Raw genomic sequence first — 11,059 nt, 5'->3', positions numbered from 1 at the left:
TTTTACGTGTGTCTGGATGCGTTTTATACGCCTGTTAAATCATTTGTTTACCTCTGGGATTCTTCGGATGATAATTTTAAAAGGTTACCATACGGAGAAATCAATAAATAACGATGCTTCGTCGGTAATTTCAGATGTTGGATTCCTTGTTTAGGGTGTAAAAATCTTTAAAAATTATGTAAAGTTTATATATGTAAAGAAATCGAATCAAAATAATATATTTTAATTGAATTAACGGCGTATTTTCCAGCAATTTATGAGCGTACTAAAGATATAATTTTTGCATCGAACGAGACAGAAATGCTGTCTTTACAACGGTTAAACGGACTTTTGGGCCACCCTGTCTATTTAATATTGAATTTTCTGAGTAAAAAAGTTATTAACCGATTTTTACGTTAGTTAACTGACTTTTAGATTACTCAGTATACCGAATAATCGAATCAAAAGTGTGGAAATAAGTGAGAAATCCTCATAAAGTCACCCTAAATTTACCTTTTTTGAAAATTTGAAGATAAAAGATGATAGCGATCTTTTCTTAAGCCAGAATTGAATTTTTTAAATGTAATTTACAAATAATAATTTGCCGTCGATCATGATAAAATCTATATAAAGTATATGTATAGATTATTATTATTATTATTTCTTCTTCTTCTTCTTTGTCCTTCAGCGATTTTCACTTAAACTGTTATCACCTTTTATTACTTTAAAGAAACAATGGAAGGAATTTACAAAGTAATTTCTCTCAAAGAAAGTTTCATTTGCCATTTATTTTTAGGGAATTACCTCGTTTTCTGCTACTTTCGTTTACTATTTTTCCCTTTCGGAGTCGAAAGTAATGAAGCAAAACTTAACGACTCCTTGGTCGAAGAGGGCGAGATTTAGGAGGAACTCGAGTGCGATCTAAGCTTTACTACGAAAAATTTTATATGAAATATCCCATTTTAGAAATCCTCCGGGTATTTTATTTTACTCTTCTAATCTTCATTTGATGCTGGGGTTAAGGAAATTGATACAAATCTCCTCCTCTTCCTCCTCCTCCTCCCTTTAAATCGCCATGTAGACAACTACTTTTTAAACTTAATTTTTAAAGATTTTAACATTATAATTTTTTGTTTTATTGATTTTATGGATTATTTAATTATATATAATTGCTCATACATTGATAAATTTTTAATGAATCAGTTTAAAATTCTAGTAATAACGAACGTGATTGAACTATGATCTTCCTTTAAGATTAGTTAAAGCAAGGTGATTTAAAGTTTGACTAGATTAGAGTCGTGTTAACTAAACAGCAGCAGTGTTTAGAGCAACGTCATTTAACTACAAACTTTAAAGTTTTAACATATCTAATTGATGCTTCGATATTGTAATAGCATTAATGTCAACTGTGTCAGAATTCAAATCTGTGCCTGTTTGGTACGTTTGTCGCCTGTCGTGTTAGACCTGTGACGTAACTTGACACGTTTCTCCCTGTTACAATCTGTAATTAATTAACTGCTGCTCCTCTTGCCAAATTTGCTACACGCAAGTATATTTTCTCTATTACTCTCTCCCTCATTCCGTGTTACAACCCATTTTCTATCGATTAATTTTTAAATAATTTAATAGAAAATACATAATTTTTTTTACAATTTCAAACAAATTTTTTAATACTTATTTTTTTTAAATTTAAATAAAGTAAAAAAAAAATAATATAATAATAAAAAAAAGGAGCAAGAGTCAAGTAGAGAGAGAGGAGAAGGGCAGATTTTTATTGCAAGTAGTAAAGACACAAGTAAAATTCTGCGAAACTTCCATAAAATCAAATCAAGTTAAAAGAGAGGAGGAAGCACAGTTTTTCATCATTCGAAACAGAAATAATTTAAAAAATATATTNTGAATCTGAAGGGGTTTTTTTTTTGGCAAATATTCATTTATCCAGCATCACAAAACACACACAGACACACAAAATAAATTCAGTAAGCTACTTACTTATAAAACACAATAAATTTATTAATATACTGTATATATACAGTTCAGAAACATCGCATTACACTTATTATACAATACAAACGTATATTATCATTCAGTATAAATAAAACATATTTGTTTTTTTAATATAGGCCTATATTCTGGTATTATTTATGTATAATTTATTAATATTATACCATAATAAATTATATAATGTATATTATACGGTATAATAAACTGAAATTATACTCTAACAGTTTTGTTTTCTTGTAAAGTAGATATAGAATTTCTGTAAGATAAAGGATAAAGAAGAGAAAGATATCTTTTGTTGCTTGTTGTGCCATCTTCTGCAGATGTAGACATTTTGTCTCCCCACTTGTCTTATTTTTATATAGTTTTTTTTTTTGTTTACACTCCATAATATAAGAGAATATACAGGTTTTTTTTTTTACTTGTTTTTGTAGTTAAGTTACTTCGGGAGATGTTAAAAGTCAGAAACAAACAACATTTGTTTATTTATTCACTTTACTTTTAAAATTTCCTTAATTTTTACTTAATTAAATTCGAGAAAAACATGTAAATTATTTTAAAATGTATAATTTCCATACTTAATCTTTAATTAATCAACTTTAAAGTATAATAAATTAAGTAAACGTAATTTAAATATGTATTTTTTTTTTTGATACCTTGAAGACAGAAGATTTGTGAGAAAATTATATAATTTTCTTGTTGAAGATGATGAGGAGGATAACTTATTAATACTACAAATTTGGATAATTTTTCATCTTCCTCATCTTCTTATAGAGGAAAATAATATCATCTTTCTTATCATTTTAACTTAAAGAGGATAATTTATTGATGCTTAATTTTTCAAACTTGCAGCATCAGTAATTTATCAATATGAGAAAGATGAGATGTTATTGATGCTTCTTATCCTTATCATTTAAATTAAGAAAAATGTACGATAATTAATAATATAAATTTGAAAACTTAAGCATCTTTAACTTTTCATCCTCCTCATCTTCTTAAAGAGGATATAATAACATCATTTTTTTTATCATCTTAACGTAAAGAGGATGAAGGGAAAGATAAATTATTGATGCTTAATTTTTTAATTTATATTACTAAATAATAACTTATCATCTTTATTATCATTATAACTTAAAGTAAGAGAATGAAAAAGAGGATAAGTTATTATTCTTTTCTTTAAGATGAGGAGGATGAAAAGAGTTATCGATGCTTTTTTTTATCTTCCTCAACTTTTTTCAATTAAATCCAAAGGAAGAATAGGAGAATTAATAATACAAATTTGAAAAATTAAGCATTAATAACTTCTCCCCCTTCCAGATTTTCAATTTAAAGTGAAAACACGTGGAGGAGGAGGAGAAGGAGTAAGAAATTATCGTGTTAATTAGTAACCATTACCATTATTACTTTCGACTAACCTATAAAAATATCCGAAAAAAAGGGAGGAAAATACATATTCAGAGTTCATTAAGTTAATGACAATAAATCAAAAAATATAATAAAGTAAAAATGGATTTAAAGCATTTGACAGTCGAATTATTATTACACAAACGTCACCAAATTACGATAAGGTGATGAAGCGATATCCCTATTAAATAAACGACTATCGAACACCAGAATCGATATATACATAAAGGAAATTGCCTTACTTAATTAGATTATAGTAATTGTATATTTGATAAAAGAAAAAAAAAACATAAGGGGAGAAGTGAAATAGCGTGCAATTATTGTCTTTGGGTTTTCCCCTTTACTTTTTCTTTAGTGTTACTCGTCGATACCCAAACGTCTCCTGATTTTGTCATCTTATAAATCAAGTTAATGCTAGAGGTAAATGCCTTAATATCTCGTTGCAGACAGATAAACAGTGTTATTATTCTGAAAGTGTCAACTCTTGTCACTTATCGAAAAGTTTTTCCCTTCGTCTGTTATTGATCACGTGCTCGTTTTCGCCCCCTTCCATTGGCTAAAGTGTGGAGTTTTTAGTGTCTTTTTAATTTGTTTTGCTGCCGTTTTTGGATGAATGACACTTCAAAAAATATCACTCGATTTAATAACTCGAGAGAGAGAGAGAGATATTTTTAGCAAATTATCTACTCTATAACGTTATATCGAGTATTTTTTTTAATGTTTTTCTTTGATATTACTTACTACAAACTAATCTTAAGAAGGGGTTAAATGTTATAATTAGGTAATTCGACGATATATTCGGTTATCTCTTCTATAATCCTCTTTTAACGTCACTTGTTCTTTATCGTATTATGCGTATTATCTCTTTTGAAACGATATAACGAGGTATAATTTACGTTTATTCTTGCGGTAAATTACCAGTTCATTAATATATTTTAAGACTACGTTTTCTTCCTCATAACCCGTTTATAACGTATACGATTCTTTATTGAGAGGTCTACTCTTTTACATAAACTTTTTTTTTATACAAAAGAAAGATGTGTGTTATAAGGAAGTAGAAGATTAAGAAAGGACAGACACACAGACGGGGGATAGAGCGAATTTTTAGGTCTTCAATTTTTTCAAATTTCAGCTCGAAAAAACTACTTAAACGGAAAAAATTCTTCTATACGGAGAGATTTTCTATGTTAAAAAAACCCGTTTACAACGGAAAACTGGGGGGGGGGGAATACACGTCAACGTGCGATTTCGGCTTACACAGGTTTAAACGAACGCAAATATGAATAATCGAGAAATTTTACTGTGGTAGAGGTCATTTTTTTTCTCTCCTTTCAAACAAGATACAAAGTTAGAAGACAGATATTTAAGTTCGTCGACCGTTTATCTTACTTAGTTAAACGTCGAACTTCCTTAGTGTTGACGTGGTAATTTCCTACGTCAGAAAAATCTCCTTTGTACGACACATATTGGCAAGTAAAAAGGTCAGTCATTGGTTGCTCGGGGGCTGGAATTTTATAGAAGATACTATAGCTTATTGTACTCTAACCGATTCTGGAAATTAGAACAGATAAGATAAAACGTAAAGCTATCGACTTATAGAAGAAGAACTCCCCTGGAGGTTTTGCTTCACTGTTAAATTTAATAACTTATCTTCTTCCCTGTGAAAATAACGTCGAGGAATTTCCAACATCTCTAACAATAAAAATATAAAAAATAAAAATTAAACTTCTTTTGTTATTTTCCTTTCTCCGTTTCAGAGAGAGAGAGAGAGAGAGAGAGGAAAAAAAAGGTGGACAGAATTTGTTAAACGTGTCTTTTCATTATTATGATAACACATTTAATTATAAATATCTGTTCTTTCTGCTATTGTACTCTTGTTTTTTTCATCATTGTTCATTACTAAAATATATTCTTATTATGTATTTTCATAAGATTTGTAGAGAAAAGAAGGTTCTACTTATCTCTCCCGTGCTGGAAATGACTTGACTACACGCTTCAGATATCCAAAAGAGAAAATACGAAACGAAATTAAAGTATTATTCGAAGTTTTGAATGAAATTCGAGTGAATTACTTTCTTCAAATTATCATATTTTTCCAGTTTGCATGCTTAAAAAATGAGAATTTCGACTGAAAACTTTGTATGTAAGTACGGTAAAACCTGTGTAAGCCGGAATACATTTTTTTTTCCTCCGGTTTGGCAGGTTTCCGTTTTGAATAGGGGGTCTCTTTTTTTAACATAGAAAATCGCTCCGTTTCGAAGAAATTTGTTAATGTTTAGACAAGTTTTTCCCTTTTATTCGGGTCAATTTTGACTTGTTTTACTGTACACAACAACAACGTCCTAAGTATATACAGTTACTATGGAAGATAAATAAGCGATTTTATTTAACGAATTAATTAATTTATCATCGATAATTATTCTTCGGGAAATGGCTTCTTTATTAAATGAGTTAATTTAATATTTATGTAATCAAAAATAGTTACTATCATTTAATAATTTAACGCGATACAACCCGATTAATAAAGCATTACGTTAACGATTCGACATTTGGAATTTAAATTTTCAATTCGAATTGTTTTAGAATTAGTTAAGATCCTGTACGTTTGTCGATACGTAAGAATATAGAAGAGAAATTTGAGTTTTTTTAAAGGATTATTTTGCAAAGTTTCTCACAATAAAGGAAAAAATAAACGAATAAAGAAGCGAGAGAGAGAGAGAGAGAGAGAGAACAATATTTCCTAAATTTGATCGGATTCTTTTTGTTATTTTTTATTTATTTATTTATTTTTTCGGCCGTAACGACGTCATTTCCTTTTGATGGTGACGAAACAATCTTGGCAAGCAATCTATTGTTGGCAGGGACCTAGAGCAATCGATGCTAGATTAATGTTCAACCCAATATTTTCGACGGTAGTCACTTCTTTTGGATATTTCTTTAAATGTTCTTTGCCTACTCCGTCTTTTAATCCTTATCTTTAACGAATAAGAACGGATTTTATGGTATAAAATTAATTATTTTAAAAATTAATTATGTTCTATTAATAAATATAATAATATGTGGAAAGAAGAGAAGTAAATATCTTTACTTTTCTAGCTTCAAATAATTGTATTTATAATAAAAAATCGAAATATTTGAAATTTATTATTATTTATTTATTATACAGGTTTAATTAATGTAATTTGTAATAATTAATTAAAGAATTTAACGAAAATTTTAAAGAAATGTACAATTTCAACAATCCATGTTGACCATGTATCGGTGATATTTATAATTTAATTAATAGAAATGTTAATGTGATACACATTAAATAATATTGCACGTAAACTATATAATTAATGTCCAAGAATTTCGTGAAATAGTAGTAAAAATAATGTAAAAAAATTCGTTAAAAGTGAAATTGTTTATTGTTAATTATGGTAGATAAAAATATTTATAAGATTTGAATGATTTACCTTACAGAAAATCAATTAACGAATTAGATTACAGAATTTAAATATAACTCTTCCCACTTTTAAGTAACTAACCAATCGTCGCTCGGATAGTCGCATCTCCAACCAATCATCATTAAATTTTTAAATACGTTATCTTCCATATTCCACAAACGACTACCTATGTTTAAAAAAAAACTTTTTAAACTTAATTTTTAAAGATTTTAACATTATAATTTTTTGTTTTATTGATTTTATGGATTATTTAATTATATATAATTGCTCATACATTGATAAATTTTTAATGAATCAGTTTAAAATTCTAGTAATAACGAACGTGATTGAACTATGATCTTCCTTTAAGATTAGTTAAAGCAAGGTGATTTAAAGTTTGACTAGATTAGAGTCGTGTTAACTAAACAGCAGCAGTGTTTAGAGCAACGTCATTTAACTACAAACTTTAAAGTTTTAACATATCTAATTGATGCTTCGATATTGTAATAGCATTAATGTCAACTGTGTCAGAATTCAAATCTGTGCCTGTTTGGTACGTTTGTCGCCTGTCGTGTTAGACCTGTGACGTAACTTGACACGTTTCTCCCTGTTACAATCTGTAATTAATTAACTGCTGCTCCTCTTGCCAAATTTGCTACACGCAAGTATATTTTCTCTATTACTCTCTCCCTCATTCCGTGTTACAACCCATTTTCTATCGATTAATTTTTAAATAATTTAATGGAAAATACATAATTTTTTTTACAATTTCAAACAAATTTTTTAATACTTATTTTTTTTAAATTTAAATAAAGTAAAAAAAAAATAATATAATAATAATAATAATAATAACACGAAGCAGTGCCTCCATCTGTCGTCGACGACGAAAGACTTTTAATGATAAATAAAACTAAAATTTAGATTTTTATTTATTTTTGTAGAAAAGTTTTACAGTGATTTAATATAAAAATATTTATAACTATATAAATTGATCGATTTTTTTATTTATTTATTTTATAATTCATACAGGTAGAATCTGGATAAATTCATGTGGTGGTTGGTGTTACATTTGGTATTGGTGGAGGGTCTCTAAAGGTATGACGTGGTCAAGTTCAAAATAAATTCAATCAAGTATTGGAAAACGTGAGAAAAAACACGAATATGCCTAAGGCATACAGAATATCCTTCTGTATCGAAATTGTCAGGAAACAAAGTAGATAAAGTCGGGAAATTTCGTTGAAACATGGAGAAAGGGAGCATATGGAACTTGTCGAAAACAAAAACAAAATAATAATAATAATAAAAAAATATATATATATACTGTACTGTATTACTTATAAGTCGACCTCATTTCGCTCAAGGGGAGAAAATTATGTTTATAATTAATGTAATGCTGTTTATTATCGCCGAGATACACTCTTGTCAAAATTTTTTTTTCGGTGGTTTAAAGACTTAAAAATAACGATTTTTTAATTATTCTGTGCATTAATTTCTCATCGTAAGTGGTGAGAAGACAACAGATGTATTAAGGTGAGATCAGATGAGTTTTAACCTTTTGACCCGCAGTGTTGTCAGAAGGTATTTGCCAAGCCAAGTATATCAATCTTAGGATTTAACCTGGTAATTGCAATCTTTCACGCTTTGATCATACACGCTACGGATTACAAACTTTTTCACTACTTCCTTTCCCCCAATTTCCGTTTAGTTTGGTGTCTGTTCGATTTCTAATTTATCTTTCTTTCTCTTTGTCGGCTCTTGTTACTCGCAATCTAATTTCTTTGCTTAAGTTTTTACTGAAAGAAAATCAAAGTAAAACCCCTCTTTCTCGTGCACGAAAAGCGTATTTTTTTACTGAAAAATTCTACTAAATATTATTTCTGTGATGATAATCACTGTAGGATCTTTTTATTTGTTTGAGAGAAGAAATTTTCGATTAATCGTTTATTATAAAAAAGCATTCGAGTAATAATAATAATAATCGATATTTACTGTGTAGCTCTTAAATAAAGAACGTTAATTAACTTATATAGATTTTATTTTAAGAACATTTTACGGGTTTAATTTATCTTATTATTATTATTATTTTTTAAACTTTTAAAACGTTAGAATATAATAAATGAGATTTTAAAAATGATTTATTAAACTTACAGATTACATCAGGAATTTTACATTTCAAGCTGACAAAGCGAGTAAATTTGACTAATGAGTTGTAAAATGATTCATCATTCGACGTATGAAATATTAAGTAGGAAAAAAAAATAAAATTCGAGAAGGAGTTTATTACTTGGAAACTTTTTCAACAGTTTTCAAACTACTTCTACGTACGATTTCTACTTTTAACTCGGCCATCTATTGAATAACAATGTCGGAAAGAATCAATTTGCAAACCAAAAAAGCCTTTTTTTTTTTTTTATTTTCTCGAACGAGAGACCATATTTGCATCCTACAGTTAAGTAAAACAGTGCCATTATTCACTCGGTTTTCTGTCTTCCACCTAAACAATTGGATCTTTCCTCTAGCTCTTACGATAATAACGGTTTGGAAACATCCAGCTTTCAACTATCCGATTCGAACGTTCCACAAGTTCATCCAGGAAAAGGGGAATAAGGGGAGAAAAGTAATGAAAAGAACTTTTTCTCGAGGGAGTCTTGACGGCATCTCGTCTGCTCTCACGGAAATTACACGAGCAATGGATAATAAGAAATTACTGCAAGTCTAAATGACTATGAGATGCTCCAATTCTCTTATCCTTCAGATAAAATCTTCTGTATCATTTATTAATAATGCTACTACATCGTCAGATTGTATTTATGTCTGACGTGATTCGAGATATTTGATCGTATTACGGCGTTAAAATTTGAAAATATATTCCATTTTTTCTTTTTTTTTTACGTTTAGTTTTAATTTACTACGATTCATTCATAAATTATTTATTTATTTATTTATTAACAATTGAAATTGATTATTAAAAGGAATGAATGGATGAATCGATGAGTAAAAATTAATTGTTGAAATCAACAACTTTACGATGCGATCTTTCACGTTTCATTTACGTTTATGAATGGAAATTGACACATTTCTGAAACGTGTCATTTCCCATTCATAAAGAAGAGAATAATATAGTAAAATATTATCCGAATTCAATTAATTCTAAGCTAGATAATTAATTATAAATATCTTACGTTTAAATAAATGAAACGTCTCATCTTTGACGAAATTTTTTTTTACAACTTAATTACTTTTTAAAAATTATTTTAAAAAATATCAAATAAGAATTAAATATCTGATTCAAACTGTAATTGAATGGCGTAGTAATTATTCGAATAAAAAAAATAAATAAATTACAGTTTCTTTCTTCTTCTTTCATACAGCTTTTTAGTGGAAATAAACGTTTTTTTTTCTTTCCTTCCAAATTTTGTATTTATGAAAATGACAAAATCAAAAGAAAGAGAGGAGAAATTCTTTTTTTTTAGTAAAAATAGTACATGCCAATTAACTGGGAGCTGCGACAATGTCATTTCTATGCTAATGAAGTCGTGTCCGAACCACAAGAGAAGTGTAAACAATGAAATCGACCCCTCTATTAGTGGCGTTACGTATACAGCATTTTTTTTTCTTTTATCAATTTCTTGAAAGGTCTAGAAATATATTATTTAATGAAAATTTTTGAATATATTTTTGTATTAAAAATTAGATATTATTATTTTTTTTTGTAAGGAACAGTCTAGAAAATTATTTAAAAATCTTCTATTTACAAAGGGTAATAATATCTCGTATGTAAGTTATAATTTAATGTAATAAACCGCAGCATTTCTTTAATAAAAGCTTTAATTCTCTTGATACTTCTTTATTTTTTTAAAAAATAAAATTACAATATTATTTAGCATTTTTTTTTTTTACTAAAAATGTAAAGTAAAAATATTACAAGACAATTGAATACTTTATTAATAGATTTGATGCCTATAGAAACAGTAAAGTAATATTTTTATATTATTTTTTTTATATTTATAGGAGTATAAAGGCTTCGAAATTATAAAAAAAATTTTATAGAGTTCCTCCCTTTTTATCTGTTATATTTAAAGCTAGCGATGAATATTACATACGCGAGTTATATTTAGCATTAAAAATTGCTTAGCGGAGAGTATATTAAAAATATCGAATAAAATTGACACGAAATATTCATCTAGTTCTAATATAAGCAAAATGAAAACATATCTAGTAGAGTTAACATCATAAAAAAAGTACCTAGA

At 27.8% G+C, this 11,059-nt stretch overlaps 1 long non-coding RNA gene across 1 annotated transcript; it reads left to right on the top strand.

Annotated features, from left to right (window-relative positions):
- The first annotated feature begins 6,233 nt into the window (after positions 1-6,233).
- LOC111635313 lies at positions 6,234-9,231 on the top strand. The gene is made up of 3 exons (XR_002758354.1): positions 6,234-6,386; positions 7,839-7,904; positions 8,960-9,231. It is a non-coding gene; the product is annotated as an uncharacterized LOC111635313 (long non-coding RNA).
- The last annotated feature ends 1,828 nt before the right edge of the window (positions 9,232-11,059 follow it).

This window comes from Centruroides sculpturatus, unplaced genomic scaffold (genome assembly GCF_000671375.1).
Source record: "Centruroides sculpturatus isolate CEXI.00-Female unplaced genomic scaffold, Cexi_2.0 scaffold851, whole genome shotgun sequence".
In the NCBI taxonomy this organism is placed as follows: Eukaryota; Metazoa; Arthropoda; class Arachnida; order Scorpiones; family Buthidae; genus Centruroides; species Centruroides sculpturatus.
The sequence above is the reverse complement of the archived record's forward strand: the minus strand, read 5'-3'. Positions and strand labels throughout refer to the sequence as shown.